The sequence below is a fragment of the Octopus sinensis genome, linkage group LG10, assembly GCF_006345805.1.
Source record: "Octopus sinensis linkage group LG10, ASM634580v1, whole genome shotgun sequence".
NCBI lineage: Eukaryota > Metazoa > Mollusca > Cephalopoda > Octopoda > Octopodidae > Octopus > Octopus sinensis.
In genome coordinates this window covers 1,085,824-1,097,037 of record NC_043006.1, presented here as the reverse complement: position 1 = coordinate 1,097,037, position 11,214 = coordinate 1,085,824, and positions in this window count along the sequence as shown.

The window sequence follows — 11,214 nt, the reverse complement described above, 5'->3', positions numbered from 1 at the left end:
CTCGTCATGTTTTTTTAGAGGTGTTTCTTTCAAGACGTTCGCCTCGCTCTCTCCATGCCATTCGCTTCTTAATATTATCTTCTTGTTTGTTCGTGATGCTGTTGTTGTTGTTGTCGTCGTTATCATCTTGGTTGTTCATTGATGGTCTTGTCCTACTCCATGCTTTGATAATCTCCTTCTCTGTCACCACATCCTCTTTCTCCTCTTTCTTCTTCTTCTTCTTCTTCTTCTTCTTCTTCTTCTTCTTCTTCTTCTTCTTCTCTTCTTTTCTTCTTCTTCTTCTTCTTCTTCTTCTTTCTCTATTATTATTATTATTATTATTATTATTTATTATTATTATTATATTATTATTATTATTATCATCATTATTATTATTATTTATTATTATCATTATTATTATTATTATTATTATCATTATATTATTATTATTATTATTATTATTATTATTATTAATATCATTATTATTTATTATTATTATGATTATTATTATTATTATTATCATTATTATTATTATTATTATTATTATTATTATTATTATTATTATTTTTATTATATTATTATTCACTGTCTGAGTTCAAATTCCGCTGAGGTCGACATTGCCTTTCATCCTTTCGGGGTCGATGAATTAAGTACCAGCGAAACACTGGGGTCGATGTAATCGACTAGTTCTCACCCACCAAATTTCAGGCCTTGTGCCCATAACACAAAGGATTATTATTATTATTATTATTATCAATATCATTATTATCATTATTATTATTATTATTATTATTATTCATATGATTGTTATTGTTGTTGTTGTTGTTATTGTTCTTATTATTTATCTGATATCCCTTTGGCAAAGAAAGGAAATTATTTATATTGTCGACGTCGTCGTCGTCATCATCATCATCATCATCATCATCATCATCATCATTATCATTATTATTAGATGTACAAGAAGTTTATTCAATCGACCACACCCCTTCTTCATAAATATGTGTGCGTATATGTATATATATAGGTGTGAGTGTATGTATCTATGTGTGTGTGGTGTGTTTGTGTGTGTGTGTATGTATGTGTGTGTGTGTGTGTGTGTGTGTGTGTGTGTGTGTGTTTGCCTCTGTAATCCTTAATATTTACATTATTAAAGGATACAGGTAAATAATCCAGTCGGGAATGAAACAAGTAACGAGAAGGTGTTTATAAAGGTTCACTTAAAAAAACTAAGTGCGTTTAGCTGTTGTTGGGAGCCGAGCAGTCTTCCGAAATATTCCAACCGTGACCATCCTGTCTCTGCATTATCCTGAACTATATTGTTTAATACTTTTTTCGGTTTGTTTGTTTTTTTTTCATTTTATTTTCATTTTTTTAAATCCGTAAGTAGTAATTTGCTAGAATTTACTCGTATTGTCTCTGCTACTTTCTATGTTCACATTTTTAATTCGTAATCTCATCCACCACTACCACCACCACCACCACCACCACCACCACCGTCATCATCCCTAGTACAAACACCAACACCACCGTCATCATCCCTAGTACTACCACCACCATCACTACTACTATAACTACTGCTACTACTACTATTATAATATCTATAATAGGCACGTGGTCTCATATGTTTCGAAGGTGGTATAGTAAAGTCTACTGAAACCTCTTCTTTACTCGACTGGTACAACTTATTTTATCGATCGCCAGGGTGGAGAAAGCTGAGACGGCCATGGCAAGATTGAGATAAGAACATAAAAGAACTTAGATAAATGTCGGTTTCAGATTTTTGGCACAAGGCCAGCAAGTTTGGGTCAAGGTGTAAGTCGATTACATCGACCCCAGTGTTTAACTGGTACTTATGTTATCAGCCTCCGAAGAGGATGACAGCATAGTCGACGTCAGCTGAATTTGGGCTCAGAACGTAAAGACGGACGGAATGTCGCCAAGTCCTTTACCCGTCGTGCTCGCCGCCCTATGGGCTTAGCTAGATATCACAAGCTATTTAATTCTGATGCTCTACTGATTCTACTATCCATAGTTACAGTCGTATTAATTCTAGGCAGAGAGTGGGAATTGACAGTAATGTATTGAGGTCGAGAGGTAACGATCAAGCTTTTGGGTAACTCCATGTTGTATAACTGCATATAGTAACAATTACATTAATGTCAACATCACTCTGAGAGGTTTCAATCATGAAATGAAGGTTTCAAGCATATAACGTGAAGCATATAACAACAAATATACAACAACAACAACAACCACTACTACTACTACTACTACTACTACTACTACTACTACTACTACTACTGCTGCTGCTGCTGCTGCTGCTGCTGCTGCTACTGATCCTGCTGCTACTACAACTACTACTACTACTATTACAACTACTACTACTACTACCACCACTACCACCACCACCACCACCACAACTACTACTACCAGTATTACTACTACTACTACTACTACTACTACTACTACTACTACTACTAATAATAATAATAATAATAATAATAACACAATAATAATAATAATAATAATAATAATAATAATAATAATAATAATAATAATTACGATAATGGGCAGCAATTTTGGGGAGGGGATATTTCGATTACATCGACCTCAGTTTTCAACTGGTACTGAAATTTGGGGAGAGGGCTAGTCGATTATATCGACCCCAGTCTTTCATGGTTCTTAAATTATCGACCCCGAGAAGATGAAAGGCAAAGTAGGCCTCGGCGGAATTTGAACTCAAAACGTGCAGACAGACGAAGCGCCGCAAAGCATTTCACTTGATGTGCCAATGACTCTGTCAGCTCGCCGCCTTAATATTAACAACAACAACAACAACAACAACAACAACAATAATAATAACAATCATGATAATGATATTGCAGTACCAAGCAGTGGCACTTATGCATTTGTCCGGATGCATTACCAGGCAGAGGCTCCCATGGCTTTTGATCTCAACTGATTGGAAGGTGTCCTGACCCAGGACCAGACAGTGGACCTCATGGTTTTTTTTATTTTAACTGATTGAAAGTTTTATCATGTACATGTTTTCTCTCCTTGGAGATAGCGGGCTGCAGAAAATCGCTTGGCGAGCCACATGCGGTCCACGGGCCGCTATTTGGAGACTCCTGTTCTACATCAATAGAGACGGATGCGGCTAGAAACGGATGAGACACATTATCGAAAAGAAATTAAAGTCGTGGTTATTTGCACCTGGCGTGGAACATTTACCATGGTTACCATGGACCATTTACTGTATTATATATTGTACTATGAATATAATATTGCTTCTGCACTGTATTGTGTCTGTATTGTATAGGAATTTCTATACCAACTGATATAGATTTTTCAAGTGTTTCCATAATTTGGGAATATTATTTTGCAAGGAAGTGAGGGGATAATACCTGGCCGCTGTAAAATTTACGAGACATTTATAATGAAATATCCCCAACAGAGAGAAGAACTACTCTGTGCCGATCACTTAAATTTCAGACCACCAAAGATAAATACCTCTTCTAATATTCTGCCCCTTCACACACAGGTGTATATTCAAAGAATACCGTTTAGCCCAGGTATTGTGCATTACTTCATTCGTCCAACGCTCGGCACCGCCAAATTTACAACAGGACAGGACGTTGGTAAAGGCTTGGCTGGTGTCACAAAAGCCTTGTTTTTATCCTTTTGGTCATGCCCAGCAACATTGCATATTTCACCATAGCCAATACTAATATTTTAACTTTGTCATAAGACCTTACACTTAGGCGTGAGAGGAGATCACAGTGGTTCAGATCGCCAGTGGTACTTGATTGGCTGGGTGGTAGATTTAATCCATCGTTCAGTTTAATAGCAACACCATCCTTTCTTTAATTAATCTTTCTTTTTGTTGCAAACATTAGGACCAGGTTATCCAGACGAGAGATAAATTTCGACTTACCTCCTACTACTCTCGTATACTAGCAAAACAGTTACAAGTGCTGACATATATCTTTTGACTAAGCCATATCAGCAAATCTTTCATTGACCCGGTAAAAGGAAGAGTAACTCAGATCGTATTCCAGAGGATCTAAACCCACAAATTACAGCTAAAAGAAGCAAGGCATTTTCACGGCCCCTCTATTAATTCTATTATTCTCTACTCTTGTCTGTTCTAACACATGGAGGCACATGGCCTAGTGGTTAGAGTAGCGGACTCGCGCTCGAGGGATCGCGGGTTCGAATCTCAGACTGGGCGATATGTGTGTTTATGAGCGAAACACCTAAGCTCCGCGCGACTCCGGCAGAAGGTAATGGTGAACTTCTGTTGACTCTTTTGTCACAACTTTCTCTCACTCTTTCCTCCTGCATCTTGCAGCTCATCTGCGACGGACCGGCGTCACGTCCAGGTGGGGAACCTATACGCCAAGAAACCGGAAAACCGGCCCTTATGAGCCAAGCATGGCTCGAGAAGGAACAAACAAAAAAACTGTTCTAACACAGACACAGGTGAGAAATTTATGGCAGAGATATAGATAGTCGATTACACGTACTCCAGTACATCACTGGTACATATTAAATAGCAATAAAAAAAAAATTATCTATTAGCCTTCACCCACTGTTTCTGAGAGGGACATGGGGGTAGAATCCTTAGGCACCTCCTTCATAGCAACCTTTCAGAAGCCACCGCCATGACACTTTCCGACTGGATTCCCTAGTGTGACCAGCTGAGACAATGTATATTATCCGATTACCGCATTCTTGGTCTTCTTCGAGGTGTTTAAGCCGGTCGGCACAGCTTAAAGCATCCGTCTTGCGATTATCTCCTGCAACATTTTAATCACATTTATACACATTTATAATAAGGCACATGGTCAGAAATTGTATTCAACTCAGTTGGTTATATACACACTCATGATCAAAGCAAATTTGACCTCGCTAGGACTGGAAATCAGAATATAAAAAGCCGGTAAAATATCGCATAATATTTTCTCCGACATCTTAACGATTCTCCTAAATCGCCGCTCCTCAAAATAGTAAAAATAATGAATTTTCCCCAAAGCCATGTGATGTTATTTTATCAGGCTTTTGTAATCGATTGTTTCATTCAACATCCAATGAGAAAACACTCAGCTGATTCTTACTAAGCCGGATATTGCATAAGGATGTCCATTCACCAAGGCCATGGTTGTTTAACATCATTTATCGGACGCAACGACAATTTCTAAGACTTCTGGACTAGACAGAGTTCGCGTGTATTTGATTTTTTTTATTTCAACTGATGGACGTGATTTTCGAAGAACAAAGATAATGATACAAACACAATTAGTATGCACGTGCTCTCTCTCTCTCATACACAAAGATACTACACTTCAAACGTCCCCCCTTTCACATGCATATGTATATATATAGGCGCAGGAGTGGCTGTGTGGTAAGTAGCTTGCTAACCAACCACATGGTTCCGGGTTCAGTCCCACTGCGTGGCATCTTGGGCAAGTGTCTTCTGCTATAGCCCCGGGCCGACCAATGCCTTGTGAGTGGATTTGTGAGACGGGAAACTGAAAGAAACCTGTCGTATATATGTATATATATATTTATGTGTGTATGTGTGTGTATGTTTGTATGTCTGCTGTTTGCCCCTTAGCATTGCTTGACAACGATGCTGGTGTGTTTACGTCCCCGTCACTTAGCGGTTCGGCAAAAAGAGACCGATAGAATAAGTACTGGGCTTACAAAGAATAAGTCCCGGGGTCGATTTGCTCGACTAAAGGCGGTGCTCCAGCATGGCCGCAGTCAAATGACTGAAACAATTAAAAGAGAAAAAGAGAGGAATATATATATATATATATATATATATATATATTATTATATATATATATATATATATAATATATATATATATATTTATATTATATTTGGGATAAAATAATTATTATAAAAATAATTATATCAGTGGCCAGCATGCAATTAAAAACCATAGAGGTAAAAGTTAATATAGATTTATAATTATATATAAAAAATATATAATCGTAATGAAGGGCGCATGGAAAAAGTACCAGCATGCTAGAAATAGAAGTAAAAGAAAGACTCTGGAACACCTATTTCACTTTTTTGCATAGGTGAATGCGAGGTGAAATGTGCAAAATAATTAAGCACACCTTTAACAGATTAATAGATAATCCCATATCGATCGATATTTACTTGTGAAAAATAGTGAAACAGGTGGTTTAGACTCTTTTTGACTTCTGTTTCTAGCATTTTGGTAATTTTTCTAGGTACCCTTCATTATTTCTATATATATAATATAATTATATATATTTCTATATATAATTATAAATGTATATTAATTTTTAACTCTGTGGTTTTTAATTGCATGCTGGCCACTGATATTATTGTTATTATTTTATAATTTTATCCCTTTAGTATATATAGATTTGTATGTATATTTTCTAATTTTCTCAATATAATATATATATTATATATATATAGATATATATAATATAGAAGTGGCTGTGTGGTAAGTAGCTTGCTTACCAGCCACATGGTTCCGGGTTTATTCCCAGAGCGTGGCACCTTGGGCAAGTGTTTTTACTAGAGCCTCGACCCGACCAAAGCCTTATGAGTATATATATTTACAAACATACATGTGTGCATGTGTGTGCATGTGTGTGTGTGTGTGTGTGTTTGTGCATAACTATACATACATTGATACATGAATACGAATGTGGTTAGAAAAATACAAGAAAAAGAGGATATCTCTAGACCATTGGTAAGAAGTTTGCAAATCCAGTCCTCAAGATGTACTTTCAGCCTCATACCTGTTATTACTGGAGGAACAGGATGCATATCAACCTGCTTGTAGCAAAGTATGCTGAAATTGAGATGTTGGTGAGGAAAGCAAACCTTTAATTCATATGCTACAAAAGACCACGACTGTAAAAGTCTGCAAGGCCTTCTTCAAATTTCAAGGATGCGGATTAAAACGTAATGCTTTCCTTCGCAACCTTCCTACCAAACAGGTGGCCGTTCAGAATTTACTCTAGAATTAACAAGAGAACGAGAACATACGTACATACATACATACATACATACATACATACATACATACATACATACATACATACATACATACATACATACATACATACATACATACATGCATACATACATACATACATACATACATACATACATACATACATACATACATACATACATACATAGGTTTAGTGGTGCCAAAGGAGAATAGAATTCGGAACATGAGTTTATATACGTTTTTATTTTAATAATTGGCAGAAATCATAGAATGGATCAGAGGACGAGGGTTTTGTGCGTTGATACTTACCAAAGTGGTTTTAAATAAGGGCAGGGGTTACATTGATATACTGCTGGTAATGGTATTTCTTGTACAATCCAACGAAATACCATTATCAAAGGTATACAAATGTAATCACCTTTGATTTGAAACCAATTTAATAAGTGTCAATGCATGCAGCACAGAACCACTGGGTCACTGTAATTTAAATTTCTCTCTCTCTCTCTCTCTCTCTCTCTCTCTCTATCTCTCTAGCTATCTATCTCTCTCTATCTAATCTATATATATATCTATCTATCTATCTATCTATCTATCTATTATCTATCTCTATCTATCTATCTATCTATCTATCTATCTATCTATCTATCTATCTATCTATCTATCTATCTATTTATCTATCTAGCTGTGTGTGTGAGTACGTATGTATGTATGTATATATGAGTGTATACATGTATGTCTATGCATATGTATTTATGTACGTATTTATCTTTCTCTATATGTACAACTCACACCACACACACACACACACACACACACACACACTTATTGAGACCACTATACTACAATATCGAACATAAATATATAATACAGTGTCTGCTTTATAATGTGAACTGACACCTTAGGATTGAACATATTTCAATAGTTTATAAGTAATTCTCTGTAGTAATAAAAGGGCTAGTTTTATTCTCATTATGCTAATTGTTAATTGGCTATAAGTCTAGGATCATCAATGTCTCTTGTCATTAACGATGGCGAGCTGTACGTGTCACTATATCATATAAAATATATATTTTGTTATTTCTTATAGTCTTTTGTACAAAGGTTACTCATTATGTCAAGCATAAAACCATGAGTGTTCTCTATACCAGTAATTATCACAGGAATATATATTACCACAACTTCAGTTGGTTGTTGTAAATGTATATTTGACTGTATTAGACATATATAAATATACATACATATCTACACACACACACATGTACACACACACACACACATACACACACACATACATACTTACAAACACACGCATACGTATATAAGGTCAAATTCTCTACAGAGTTATTGGTCTGAGTTAAGTAGATCGAATGAAGGATTCGGGTTCAACATAGCGTAGGCTGTATAAAGGTGATAGACTGAGATACGTACTTCCTTATGAGGTGTTTGCTGACGTCCATCCTCCCCTCTCTCACCTTATATATATATAATGGCCTAGTAGTTAGGGCAGCGGACTCGCGGTCGTAGGATCGCGGTTTCGATTCCCAGACCGGGCGTTGTGTGTGTTTATTCAGCGAAAACACCTAAAAAGCTCCACGAGACTCCGGCCGGGGGTGGTGATCCCTGTTGTACTCTTTCGCCACAATTTTCTCTCACTCTTTCTTCTGTTGGCCTGCTCGCTTAGCCAGCGGGGTGGCGTCATTCGAAGGCTAAAACAATGCGAACGCATTGTGACCAGCGATGTGTACAACATCTGGATGGTCTGGTCGGTCACGTGATCAGTGATATATGTATATATATATATATATATATATATATATATATATATATATTATCTATATCAATATATATATGGCCAGATTGCAATCTCAAGATAATCAGCGCAGAAATTGCGCGGATAATCTGGTTCTTGACTGAAGAAAGAAACTTCGAATGACCCGTCCTTGTTTTCTTGTATCGCTATCTGGATGTTTTGTTGTCCCTTTCTGTATCACCAAATTGTCCGGATGTTTTGCGTTCTTGTCCCATTTTGTATTTTATATTTTATTTCTTAAAATTTTTATCTAGTTTCAGCTCACAAGCCGTGGCCATGCTGGGGCACCGCCATTATGTGTAATATATATATATATATAAATATATATATATATATATGTATTACACACATTTTTTCACTCTTTTTTTCTCTCCTCATTTTCTCTCCTTGTTTGTCTCTTTGTTTTTGTTTCTGTGTCCCTTTCTGTAGAAGAGCGTAGGCTCGAAACATAAAATACTTTTTCTATTCCTGAGCGTTATACTAATACATCTGTTTGTTTTGTACACCCCCTGTCTTCGTCTTTTGTTTTTTTTTCGTAAAAATCTCCCTATATATATATATTATATATATATATATATATTATATAATTAGGGCTTAGTAAAATAAATTACTTTGCCACATACTGAACTTAGTAGAAATAGCAGCCAAAAAAATTTTTTTAGCCATTTCTACTACTTAAAGAAAATTTCTCTCAGATAATGTTTACTCCAGACAGCTCACGAAGGTTTGGAGGTAAATACAGAAATATATCACAAGTACATAGATCGTTTGAGTACGTCAACGTTTCAAGATTAGCCAAATAAAATCAGCATTTCTTTCGTCAGCTCAAAATTTCTTAATTTCTTAATTTCGCCTTAAATGGTCCTTTTACATACTGAACACTTGGTGAAATTGATTAATTAATTAATTTTACCCTCAATTGTTGATATATATATCTATATATATATATATATATATATATATATATAATATATATAATATATATATATATATATATATACATATATACATATATATATATGCATATATATATATATATCGTTACTCATATGATCACCTGATTACTCCCTGATTTTAACCCCAGGATTGCAATCCTCCCTTGACCTGATCGCTATAAAATTGTAGGATGAAAGTAATACGCTTGAAATTTTGCAGTACTCAACTACATCTTGTTTTCTTTAGCCCCTTGTATATTGGACTTAGGTACCCCCACGGACTTCTTTTCCTATTATCAGCATTCTTTTTCTTGTCTTTTTCTTTGTTTTTTGGGGTTTTTTTTCTAGCTTGATATAGTTTGGTATCGACAGTGTGGATGGTGAGAATAGTTGACTGGCTTTATATGACTTAAAGAGAGCATGTATGACAAAGCCACCGCATACAAGATTGATTGGCGAACAGTTCCCGAATGGATTCCGCTTAGAATTAATCTTTCTCCCACGAGACCACCGTTGCCTGCAAATGCTAGCTATTAATGTGACACAGTCGCTCCTTTAGTTCCATCGAAGTTAAGGTCACGCAAACAAGCGTGTGGGCGCGCACGCACAAACATGCACTCGCAAAGGCAAGTCTACGCACGCGCACGAGCGGATGTGTATATATATATTTATTTATTTATTTATTTATTTATCTATCCGTACATACATATCTATCTATCGATCGATCTATCTATATACACATATATGCATATATGTATATATAGATACACACCTATATATATATATATATATATACAGAGAGAGAGAGAGAGTGAGAGATTTATATATATACGCACACATTTATATATACTCATAGTATATATATACATATATATATATACATGTATACGCACACATACACACGCAGACACACTCACACACATATATATATATGAAGTGTGTAGCTTTATGCCTGAATGCATCAAATCTGCTTTAGTGCATTTCACAGGCAAGAAGTATCTTCCAGGTTTACTAACTTGAAATCAATCCAAAGGCTTTATATGGTTCTAATTAAACTAGTTACATCCATATTGGAGATTTCATAAAGCAACTGCAATTAAATTAAACATTTCTGCAGCAACAGTTCCCGTGAAAGCAAACTATTTCATCGTCAATGTTAAATCATTGTTAATTATCGACAGTGTCACAAAGAAGCACATTTCCAAAAGCACGCTTTTTTCTCTATTTTTACTAAATTGTGTTCCCCTATTTCTAAAGGCAAGCATCTCTCAAGAATGGAATATATTGAATAGACATTACATTTTAGGAAATATATATATAATACTGAATATTGTAATTATAGCAATTAAGGAGAAATTATAGCGCTATACTGTATACGTTGGCCCTATTAAATTCCAATATACATAATACAGAGTGTAGTAAAAACCTCCAGCATTTAAACATTATTGATAAACATTTCAAAAGCAAGCGCAGTCAGTGAA